This window comes from Hesperophylax consimilis, chromosome 20 (assembly GCF_061612785.1).
Source record: "Hesperophylax consimilis isolate HC1 chromosome 20, BYU_Hcon_1.0, whole genome shotgun sequence".
NCBI lineage: Eukaryota > Metazoa > Arthropoda > Insecta > Trichoptera > Limnephilidae > Hesperophylax > Hesperophylax consimilis.
In genome coordinates this window covers 4,435,753-4,445,817 of record NC_142855.1, presented here as the reverse complement: position 1 = coordinate 4,445,817, position 10,065 = coordinate 4,435,753, and the positions used below count along the sequence as shown (strand labels likewise).

Below are 10,065 nucleotides of genomic sequence, written 5' to 3'. Positions count from 1 at the left end.
GCCGTATAAGTGTTGCCATGTTCCATCAACATTAAACCCCGTTTCTGGGGTAAAACATTCAATTTTTCTAAAAATCATCCTGCTTTGAAGAAAAACATAATTTTGTACGAACTTATTTCTGAGATAGAAAATTATTTATTTATGCATTAAAATTAAAATAGTACATAATATTTTGGAATCTGGTTACAACCGTGCTTATTTTTTATTAACCATTTAACATTGAATAGAAATATTATTAAATATTCTGTACCTTAGGTATTTAAAATTACAAATTATACACATTTTTACTCAGTAACTAAGAAAAATAATATTGCATAATATCCGTTTTAGGTATTATTATTAATGATCTTAAATGCTTTATGGAAAACGATAATTAAATTAATACGTTCAAAAGTTCAAATATAACATAAGAAAGTGCATGATACAGTTATCGATACAATGTAATAAATCGCGTGTTATAGAAAGATGAGGAACAAGTTCTGAAATTTGCAGATCAATAGAAAAATTATAAATGCATGTCAATGATTCTTAAAACATTATTTTCCTACATATATCATTCCAATACATCATCTATAAATTATTATCTCTAAAGTTAACTTACATTAAATGTGTTGGTTTCGCACACATGAAGTAATTAGCCCCCACTGGACGACCCATGCTATTTTTTTTGCTTTTTATACCACTCAAAAGAATATATTTTCGATGAATAGTAAAAAAACAGCGAGGAATTATAATTGTAAAAAAACGGTTCCATCATAACTCAACACAGTGACAATTCAACACACTTTTAAAAAGTGATAAAAAGACATTAGAAACGATGAAATTTTTTTTTAACCTAACCTAATTTTCTTAACCCAGTTAACCTTTCCTCATCTGTGGCGTGTATTTACTGCACATTGCTTCTAATAACTTTAACCTTTCCTCATCTGTGGTGTGTATTTACTACACATTGCTTCTAATAACTTTAATAACTCTATAAATATAATAAATTTTGGGTTCAGATTTTAGGTATTCCTCCGTTATACATTTATGCACTGAATTAAAAAATAATATATTACGTAGTTTTCAAATTCAATTAAAAATCAGAGTTTTTTGTTAAAAATCGGGAACAAATACACCAATACAATCAACCGTGTGATACTAAATACGCGAAGAGTGTGCGAGGAAATGACACGCTATTGATGTCCCGCTTTAATTCGCTATGCGGGAATATGAGATATCCACACGTCTGCATTTGTCTTTTCATTTAGTCCATCGATACCTACGACCGCACAGCTGTGTTTGTGTTAGCTTAGCCAGTTGCCAGTCGCCGGCGAACCGTCGTCGTTACATGTGGACCCCTCGCACGTTTTTTTAGCATCTGCCGATGGTTTTTTCATGTTTTCAGCAATTTTATTACAATTATCATCCTTTTTGATATAAAATATAATATACATAAGCGATAAGCTATGAATATTCATATTTTTCCGATATTAAATCGCTTATTTTGAGATGTGTATTGACTACACAGCACCGTAACGCGTGTATTTTTTTAGCACAGTAAGGGAAAGGTTAATAACTCTATAAATATAATAAATCCTGGGTTCACATTTTAGGTATTCTTCCGTTATACATTTATGCACTGAATTAAAAAAATAATATTTTACGTAGTTTTCAAATTCAATTAAAAATCAGAGATTTTTGTTAAAAATCGGGAACAAATACACCAATACAAGCAACCGTGTGATACTGCTACGCGAAGAGTGTGCAAGGAAATGACACGCCATTGATGGAACATGAGAAATCCACACGTCCGCAGTTGTATTTAGACCATCGATACCTACGACCGCATAGCTGTGTGTGTGCGTCCAGATCCAGCGCCTGTTATGCCAGCCGGCAGCGAGTCGGTCGCGGGCTGTCGTTAGATGTGGGCTCCTCGCACGTTTTTTAAGCATCTGCCGATGGTTTTTCATGTTTTCAGCAATTAAATTACAATTATTTTCACTTTTGATATAAAATACAATAATCATAAGCGATTAGCTATGAATATTCATATTTTTCCGATATTAAATCGCTTATTTTGAAATGTGTATTGTCACGTCAGATGTTACGTCTGATGAGCATGGACCCTTGTTAATCACCAGGGCTATGATGGGGCTAAGGCAAGGAGACATAATGTATAAAAGCATTGAAGAACGTTGATCATGTTTGAAGGCGTTTGGAGAGTCCGCCAGCGGTGAGCAGGACGACAGGTCTCCACGAAATCCGTATGAGTTAGCTCCGGGTAGAGATTCGTGGGAAGGAGTGCGCGAAGCCATCCTCAGTTAATCAGCATCCATGGAACGTTTAACGGGACAATGATGCTTCATCTTTGCGTCACCCCGACAGCATGCTTGGTAATCCAGTGTAGTCTCCAAGGCATTACTCTTCAAAACCACTCGCAAATAAAACCATTTTTAATCGAAATAACTGATTGTATATTTTAATCTCTTCAAACAACAACACTCGAACAAAGAACAGGCCGATCTCACACAGGATTCAAAACGTTTGTTTTTATGTTTGGTTAGTCTACACGGAAAAGCTGTATCCTTCAACATTTCCATCTCCCCGAACTAAGAACCGGCTGATCTCGCGCAGGAGTCAAAACGTCTCTTTTATGTTGTGTTAATTTACACGGAAAGACTCCGAAGGATCGGTTCATGGTATCCGCGTGATCTTTTTCATTATTTTGTAATATCCATTTTTTCTCGCAAAACGCCACGCACACCGCGGAATCGTCGTCTCCCGTATTGTTCCCGATCTACCTCCCCGCGTTATTCTTGCCCGCTCGTCCAACCGATCGCAGGGCAGCCACCCGAAAAAAAAACTCTCTACAAAACAATAATCAGGCACTACCCTGGCAATCCAAACTTGCACAATTCTTTGACGTTACAGTATTGACTACACAGCACCGGAAAGCGTGTATTTTTTTAGCACAGTAAGGAAAAGGTTAATAAAGTTTTGTTTCATCACTTTCCATGACTTTATATAATTTTTTAAAGATGTGATGAATTGTCATTGTGTCAAACCATGCCACATTATTGAGCAAATACATTTTAATACAAGTATAGGTTCAAAGGTATTAGGAACTAACACAAAAAAATCTGCCTCAACACAAGCTAGCCTAGAGAGGCGGTATTTGAGAAACATTAACTGTACTTTTTTTTCCTTTTTACCTTAACACTATCATGTTTGTATTTTTCTGTCAATTTTATAACCTTTAATTATAATAGTTACAAATCAATGTACACCATAAAATGTATGTATAGTTGTAATGTGTAAACTTTGTTAAATAAAGATGTTATTATCATTATTATGCAACTGGCAACACTAGCCAAATTTTGACATAACGCGAGTTCATCGGAAAATTAAAAAAAAAAACGCTTAAGTTGCGAGCAGGTTCTGTACGATTTTAATAGACGTTAGAGAAGCATTTGTTATTTCATTGCAAAAACAAACCGCTGTCATCAAATGTCAACGACCTCAGTTTAATTTTACGCAGGCTTCACTTAGTAGTTGATGTTTGTCGTGCTCTTTTATCAGCAAGGTGCTAAATGAGAGAATACTAATTATTGTGAATAGTGTTTGTTTTGTTAGAGTCAGCGCACTATTCATAAAATCAACAACTTTTCTCCAATTGGAACGTTTAAAGTCCCTCCTATTTATACTAAGCAGACTATGTTAGATTGATATCATCCTTTATTAATATTTGAATGATTTGTAGACCGACGTTTTTGTGCAATATCACCTCAAGGCCTTATTAATTAATATTTTAAACATTCCTCATCACTCGATTAAGCTGCTGATTAAGCTCGCATTCATTTGAGCGGGGAAAATTATCACTTGGCGAGGATAACGCGTAACTGATAAACCGGGCCTAAAAATCGTGCCTTCTGACAGCTTAAATATTTATTTGGTAGTTGGAACTTGGTCAAATGTTATCTGACGTGCGTTGAGGGAGCTATCGGGACAGGCTTGATTTACTGTAGTCCGGTTTGAGGAACTTAATGAAAAAACTTATATTTAATATAATAAAAGAACCATCAATTTGTTTACAATTTATACCATTTGAGATTATTTCAATAACCATCACTTTTTGCTTTTCTAGTAACGTCACTTCAATACTTTCTCGTTGACCGGCACTTTTTGCTATGTTGTCTAAGTGACACTTAAGCTCCTTAATTGGTCCAAATGTAAGATTCTGTCGCTTGATTTGTTAACACTTGATTGTTTAACAGGATTTGCGAATTAATATATTGAATAACCCAACACCAAACAGGTTCCAAGTGGCCCAGACAGGATCAATATCAATAGTTATGTTAGTGTACGTCATTGATGCTACATTTAACCAACCACATTGAACTAATTCATATTTTTTTTGTTGCAGTTATCTGAGTTATCTTATCAGTTAGCCGAGACCACTTACCATTACATAACAGGACGCTATTACAGCAGTGCCATGGATCTTACCAACCTAGAGATTGTTTCCATCAAGACGGAACCAGGGTTCCAGGAAGAAGGCGAAGGTGAAATGATGCATATACATATAGAAATCCACCTCCTTGTTAAAAATGACGAATGTTTGCAGTATGCCGAGAGTGTTCAGCCAACTAGTATGTTGATTCCGTAAATCGCAAAGGTGTTTCAGTTGGTCGTATTCATGACAGATGATTGTTTTATACTTCCCTCTTATTGCTTAGTCATAATTCTCAGAGTCAGTGGGATTATAACATTCCTAAATGAGGACCTATGTGAATTATTATATTTGACTATTACACGGGAGAACACTATAATTATACCAAATATAGTATTTTTTTTAATTTAGAATATGGAAAACCTTGCTACAAATGTTTTTCTACATGTGAGGTCAAAACAAAGCTCTACATCTTGAAAAATTATTCTTTATAATCTAACAATAAATTCAAATTAAAATGAGAATATCACCATAAACATATTTAATTTAATTTGTGTTATATTTTTTTTAGGTAGCATTAATATGCAGGCTGTTCCGATCGAGGCAGGACACAGAGAAGAAGACGAAGGTGGGATTCCTTATACGGAAATAGACATAGACCTGCTGGATGTTAAAAAGGAATGCTTGGAGCACTCTGAAAGTATTACCCAGATTAAAGGTAAAATCTTTGCCTGAAATTTAATTGAATTGTTTAAGTTTTTATTAGGAATACCTCATTTCATTTCATTGAGCTTTATTCCCATATTTTTCAGACCTTCACCAGATGCACCCTGGAAAAAAACCTTTATCATGTTCCTACTGCAACTATTCGTGTTCCCAAAAAGGAACTTTAAAACGTCACATGTTCATCCATACCGGAGAAAAACCTTTCTCATGTTCCTACTGCAACTATTCGTGTTCTCAAAAAGGAACCTTAAATCGTCACACGTTTACCCATACTGGAGATAAACCTTTTTCATGTTCCTATTGCAGCTATTCATGTTCTCAATTGCGATCTTTAAAACTTCACTTGCTTAAACATACTGGGGTAAAACCTTATTCATGTTCCTACTGCAACCTTTTATTTTCACGAAAGGGAAATTTAAAAACTCACATGCTAATCCATACCGGAGAAAAACCTTATTCATGTTCTGACTGTAACTATTCATGTTCTCAAAAAGGAAATTTGATAAAGCACGTACGCATTCACAGCGGAGAAAAGCCATTTTCCTGTTCCTACTGCAGCTATTCATTTTCTCAAATGGGATCTTTAAAACGTCACATGCTTACCCACACCGGAGAAAAACCTTACACATGTTCCGACTGCAACTTTCAAGTTTTTGAAAAGAAAATTTAAAACATAAGATTTTGACTCACAGCAAAAAAAAACATTTGAAAATTATCGTTTTAACATGTTTACTTACATCGCAACAGTCTTCTCTGCTATTGCCGAGTGTTCAACGCCAGCCGCCCACGTCGCATTTACTTTCTACCTTCCGGCTAAGATCGCGCAGGATCAATTACAAAGATCGCTCACACAACTGAACATTTGAATTATGAGGGTCGTGTCGGTTCTTGAACCCGACACGATCAACGAAAATATAACAAGACATTTTTTGATATATTTTCTTTTCTTATTAAAGAAAATGGGAAAAAAACTGGAACTCATTCAAAACAGAGTCTCGAGACGCATTCTTAATAAACGCAAATATTATAAAACAAATTAGATAATAATTTTATTCAATCCTAATAAAATCGACTTATAATTTTTTATGTTACACTTATGTTTATAAGACAAAGTTTATGCGTAGCATAAAGGATAACAAATAATTATAAGCAATAAAGTTGGTTGTTTATAGGAGGAAAAAATAAAATAAGCAGTAATTGTTGATTGAGGTTCTAGTACATATTGAATTATTTGGCGGGTTGGAAATAAGCCGACATAGCTCGCATTCGAAACTTGCTTACAATGTTTTGATATTTTTATTAATTTTTCAATAACCGAATGCCAAAAAAGCTTTTTTTATTATTATTTTGAATAAAAGTGCACGTAATGTTGAGTCTAGAAATGTTGTAAGGTAATATTTTCAAATTATTTAAAGAAATAGAGATTTGTTTAATCTGTTAAATGTATAGAATAGATGCCTGAGAATGTGAATTATCACTAATTGTACATGGGTAACAAGATACAAACTTTGTAACATGAATTAACTATCTCAATAAAAAAATTATAATAACGTTTACTTGTTTTTTCATGGTGTATTAACTTTTTAACAAGAGCATGATTTTTTCTGTTTTATTTGCAGATTTTTTTAATGATTTATTTTTAATTTTCATTCATACATTCATTTAGTGACAGGCTGCATATTTTTCTGCTCCCAATTTAAGTGCTCCGCAAAGTGTTTATTTTTGGCAAAAACAAACAGTGAAGCTGATGATTAAATTAAACAAAGTGCGCACTATCGATTGGAATAAAAAATAATAATCAATTAGTAACATATCTTCTACAAACCACATTTGAAAATAAATAAATATTTTAAACATTCTGAAACTGTCAAACTGGTGACAACAATATTTGTGCAGTACTACTGGTTGTAAAAGTGTAAAGTGGAGTAAGTTTGTGAAAAAAATAAATATGGCCAATCTACACAAATTCATGGAAGAAGCAAAGGAGGTAGTTAGTGAACTACTTCTCGCAGTGCAAGATTCCAGTAAAAAGTTCAGTAAAGACCAACAATTATTGTGACAAATAAAGCCACAAACATTTTATCATTATTAGGGCACCTGGCAATTGAAATGTCGGAAGATAAAAATAAAACAGAAATCGCGAACAGAGAAAAAACATATGATTACCCTCAAAATAAACAAAAAAATACAAAAAATAAATATTGTCTAATGATTAGTCCTAAAACAAACAGTGACTCTTCTGACTCGATTCTAAAAAAAATAGAAAAACATATTAAAACTAGTAAACTGGGAATATGTATTGAAGGCATCAAAAAAATATCCCGAAACAGAATCATCATCGAGTGTTTAAAAAAAGAAGATGCGAAGAAATTACAAATGGAGATCTCAAAAGTAATAAATGATGTCGATACTAAGGAATTAACAAAAAAAAACCTACTTTAATTTTCAAGGGAATATTTAATGATTATGATAAAGAAGATTTCACTTGTGACATCATCGAACAAAATGAAGAAATTAAAATTATGTCGGAAAATAAGGAACATAAACCTGTGTTCAACGTCAAGAAAATAATTAAAAATAAATTTAATGATACATCTAACTATGTGGTTGAAGTAGAGAGTGAAACCCGGAAAATACTCTTAAACAAAGATAAAATTAAAATCGGATACCAAAGAATCTTTGTTGAAGACGCAAATCCAGTTATGCAATGTTACCACTGTTTACGCTTCGGACACGGTGCTGCAAGATGTCTGCAGAGAGAGAAGGACGAAAAGCCTGTTTGCAGTTACTGCGGTCTCGATCACACATACAGCGTATGCGGGAACAAGGACAAACAACCAAACTGCAGAAACTGTTGCACTCAAAATGAAAAATATAAAATGACATTTCCAGTTAATCATAGGGCAAATGACAAAAACAACTGTAAGGTATATAAAAAAATGCTCGCAATTGCTGAACAAAATATTGAATATTAATTTTTACTTATCAAAAAAAATGCAACAATATATTTTAAATAAGAATCTTTTGTTATATTGTAGTATTTTGATAATTAATGAAGATAATCAATTTTATTTACATGCGTATGTGATATGTAAGTTTTCTTTTTTTAAGATGCTTGTTAATATTAAATTAACACATCAAAAGTTACACACTTTTCTTTACCAGATCCAGAATATTAAAATACATTTTATAATCATTGTTTATAGGCCTACACTATTTAAATACGTTTTATACACCTACTCTACATATACTATTATGTCCATTGCCTTGCATCTAAATTATCTATTAAAAAATACTGTATTTCAACTTTTTACTTTTATACGGAATGTTATAAGTGTAATATTTTATTATATTTTATATAAAGAGTATAATAGTTTATATACACCGCAATACCAATATTCCCATTTAAATCTGCACTACTGTTTCAATACTTGTTTTAGCGGCGTAAACTCACGCACACTATCTTACTTACAAATCGTTACCAAATGGAGAATGAAACAAATAAATTATTGTTATCCATTAATTATCATGTTATCAATTAATTATCAATTATCAATTAGTTATCAATTAAAATTCAATGAACGAAACAAATATATTTCATGTAGAAAATGTACAGTATGTATTTACTGGTGCAAATTATTAAACCTACCTTATACTGAACAATACTATAATCTAACCATGAATGTTTTGGAAATATTTTATTTAAATCATTATGTCTTTTAGTTTCATAGATGATGACAATGATATTAATTTTTGTAAAGTAAATAACCTGCGTGAATGGTTTCAAAAGCAAGATTCAAGGAAATGTGAAACAAGTAAACTTAATTTTGTTCAACTAAACATTAGGTCAATATGTAAATATTTCGACCTATTTCATGTTTATTTTAAAGACCGTTTAAATCACGTTGACGTACTCATGCTTTGCGAAACGGCAATTCGTTCGGAACTTGTTAATCTTTATGATATTCCCGGATACAATTCGTATCACTATTGTAGAAAACAAAAATCCGGTGGAGGCATCTTGTTATATATAAAGAATAACCTTTCCTTTTCGCAAATATTTCTGGACACCAAATTTTTTGAGAACGTTTTTGGAATATTGACACTTCCAAATTAATAAGAGCACTTTAAATGTCTTAGCAATATACCGACCTCCGAATCTAAATAAGCTATCATTTTTGTCAGAAATATCCTCTGTGTTTGAAAACAATATTAAATCAAATGAAAGTGTAATATTTTTCGGCGACATAAATTTAAATTTATTAAACAAAAATTATCCTATCATAATAAATTATGAAAATATTCTTACAAATAACTATTTGAAAAAATGTATAGATGGCGTCACTAGGGAAGTAATTGTTAAACAGAAAATAAATAGTTCATGTATCGATCATTTCTACGTGCGAATAAGCGGTAAACTGCCCGCTGGATTAACCAGTACAATCTTCGCATGTGTATGTGACTATAACATTGCCGATCACAACACAACAGCTATAAGTATACGCTATAACTCGGTAGATAATTTAAACTCAAATGATTATAATCAAGTTAAAATTCTTTCGCAAAAACTGGTTGATAAACATATTTGTAATTATGATTGGAAATCGCTTCTAAAGGAAACCGAATGTTCTGTTATTTATTTGAAAATTAAAAATTATTTTGATGACTTGTATAAAAAAAGCACAATTGAAATTAGCAAAAAATCAAAAAACCGACCGCATGCCATAAATGAATGGATATCTACTGATGCACTTTATAAAATTAAAAAAAAGAGATTTTTTATACAAACGTTGGAGAAATGCTCCAACGAACAAATACTATGAAAAAGAATATAAGTGTTTTCGAAATATTTTAAATAAATTGTTAATAAAATTAAAAACCTCATACTATAATGATAAATTCAAAAA

The 10,065-nt window shown here is 32.2% G+C and overlaps 1 long non-coding RNA gene across 1 annotated transcript; it reads left to right on the top strand.

Moving 5' to 3' along the window:
* The first annotated feature begins 3,429 nt into the window (after positions 1 to 3,429).
* Positions 3,430 to 5,797, top strand: LOC149413945 (uncharacterized). Its single transcript, XR_016304149.1, has 4 exons — positions 3,430 to 3,565; positions 4,406 to 4,544; positions 5,004 to 5,150; positions 5,245 to 5,797. It is a non-coding gene; the product is annotated as an uncharacterized LOC149413945 (long non-coding RNA).
* Positions 5,798 to 10,065: the final 4,268 nt, after the last annotated feature.